The 2571-nt window shown below is 45.5% G+C and overlaps 1 long non-coding RNA gene across 1 annotated transcript; it reads right to left on the bottom strand.

Moving 5' to 3' along the window:
* Nucleotides 1-354: 354 nt before the first annotated feature.
* Nucleotides 355-1849, bottom strand: LOC133071362 (uncharacterized). Its single transcript, XR_009696411.1, has 2 exons — nt 1714-1849; nt 355-925 (listed from the first exon to the last, which is right to left on the bottom strand). It is a non-coding gene; the product is annotated as an uncharacterized LOC133071362 (long non-coding RNA).
* Between the last annotated feature and the right edge of the window lie 722 nt (nt 1850-2571).

The following is a 2571-nucleotide window of genomic DNA, read 5'->3' as shown; positions in this document are numbered from 1 at the left end:
CTCACAAAAGCCTCCAAGCTGCTTCATCATCGACTTTGAGCCAAGGGCAAGTGAGGATAGAGAATCTCTCTGTGTGGGAACAAGCAAAGTCTGAGTTGGGGGCCTGTTGAGACTGTGAGATGATCCTTCACAGTGAAGGGAAGAACTTGAAGCACACTGATGCTTCCAGAACATTCCCTCCATTCATGCAAACAACTCCCGGGCATTTCAGGAACATGCCCACAAACGCTGCACCTTGTAACAGCAATACAGAGCAGCATGAGGGCCTCCAGCCCAAAGAAAGGTCAAGGATTCACTCATCATAGCTGATCTTTTCAGATTAAACTGAAAGAAAGGCAGCCGTAGTCTCTGACATACTGTCCTCTGTTGCCAAGGCATCACGCTTTATTACAGAAGCACGTGGACCACAGAACCACATGAATCACAGGACCACAGGACCCGAGGACAACATGGACCACAGGATTGTAGGACCACAGAGACCACAAGACCGTAGCTCTCTGCCTTACGACCAGGAGTGAGACAGGGAGATTCAGCTATTTTGATTTTTTTTCCTATCTCTGTTCTTGTTGCTGTTTAATTTTTGAGTGTAACATTCCAGTATCTTTCTAATAATGAGTTTCCCAGGATGAAATGGACTGCCTTGTGCTATTTTTCCCTTATCTTTGAGTCACAGAGGACTCTCCTGATGATCAAGTGTCCAAGTCAGTGGAACAGGGGTGCAGACATAGAATGTGCATTTTGACAAGATCACAGGCGATCCTCAAGCAGGTGGGTCAAGGGTCCTATGTTGAGAAAGTCTCCATGGGAAGCATCCAGACACTTCACGCAGATGCGCAGCTGCAGGGTGAGGCAGGCTGTCCATACCATCCCTTCTAATCTACAGATTCTAGGGTTCATTGCTCAGATCTTCTTTGGGAAGACGAATCTGTAATACAGGTGCAAAATAGATAGGGACAGAACTCACAGGAAATGGAAAGACCACTTAGAAATCTTTGAACTCTTCCAAGTAAAACATCATGCATCCCTGGGCTGGTCCAGGGGGATAAAACTATGCTTGTCTACTTCCTTCCCTCTAAGTCTGAACTGATCACACCAAACAATTACAAAATGTTAAGTCATTGACATTATTAAGCCTGTCCAGATTTCCCACAATTACTAGATTGTCACATGGTATTCTTTGCTATAATTACCTAGCAAAAAATTTAAATCAAATTGACAAAATAATTAGTCTATTATTTTTCCTTAGAAATTTAACCATAGCTCAATGATAAAATAATGAAACACAGGATTATAGGACTTGGATTAAAACTCGGTGACATAGGAAAAATTAACACCTCACTCTTGAGTGCTTAGATGACCAGAGACATATCCACTGTAACCCCGTTTAGATGGAATGCCTATTGAAATTATAAAGTATAATAAGGAAGACAGAGTAGGTTCCACGCTATTTGGGAAGGGTCTTAGGGTGGTCCCAGGCTGGGGGCTGCTCTGACAGAGGTGGCTCAGCTTTCCAACCACTCTGCTTCCTTCGAGGAGGAAGTCCTTGCTTGTTGTTGTCTCCATGAAAGCAGCACAGCCCAACCGGAAGCATCCTGTCCTCACCCCCATCTCCCTACCCCACCACCCAGAACCAGGTTGTTATGACATATAGAGTCAACAAATTTGATCATGTTAAGTCATCAGTATATTTCTGGAATGTCCAACTATGCTTACCGCTGGCTCGGTCTCCCAGGAGAGCTTCACGGCTGCTCACTTTGAACCTGGACCACTCAGAGCATCCCCTGTGAGCGCAGGGCACCTGTGAGCACAGCAGCGCCCGCGGTCAGCATGCCCGCTGCCTGTCTGCACTCACGCGCATCTCCAGCAAAGACCAAGCTTCTTGGCTTCAGTTTTGAAGCACCATGTGGTCCTGTGCTGGCTCCAGGGGAATTCCTGCTGGGAAACTCCTTTAATTTTCCAGGGTCAGTCTTGTCCCCTGGACATTGGCCACAGGTCATCTCAACTATTCCAGAGAGTCTAAAAATTGGAGGCGTCTTGAGAGAGTCAAGACCTTCCAATCATATTCTGACTCTAATTGCTCTGGAGAATTTCCCATTTCCCTACAAAGACAGCATGTGGAATGTGGATGATCTGCCATCCCTTCGAGCAAAACTGGAATTAAACAGCAGATTTATCTTTGCCATTTTCTAAAGTATCATATTAAGCTTATGAAAATCGACATTGAAAAATGATACACATTCAATAAACACGCTAAGAGCAGAGACAGAAATATGGATGCACAGCCGGACAGTTGATGATGTGAGGGGGAGGTGAGCATTGACCTTTCCAGCCGAAATGAGGTCATGGCTGTGGAAAATCATTTTGATCTTCCGGCCATTAAAATAAAACACAACAAAACTTCTCCCAACATTTCTTTCTTCAGCTCATGCCAGTGACCTGACCTGCCAACTGCTCAGAGTGGCTGAGGCAGCGCTCGTTTTGCAATTGTTCCTGGGGACTGCTGTGTGTCAGGCATGGCCCTGAATCCTGGAGAAATGAGAAACATCACTAACCTCAGAAACTCGCTTTCCT

The sequence above is a fragment of the Dama dama genome, chromosome 16, assembly GCF_033118175.1.
Source record: "Dama dama isolate Ldn47 chromosome 16, ASM3311817v1, whole genome shotgun sequence".
Classification (NCBI taxonomy): domain Eukaryota; kingdom Metazoa; phylum Chordata; class Mammalia; order Artiodactyla; family Cervidae; genus Dama; species Dama dama.
This window is presented reverse-complemented; position numbering and strand designations above follow the sequence as displayed.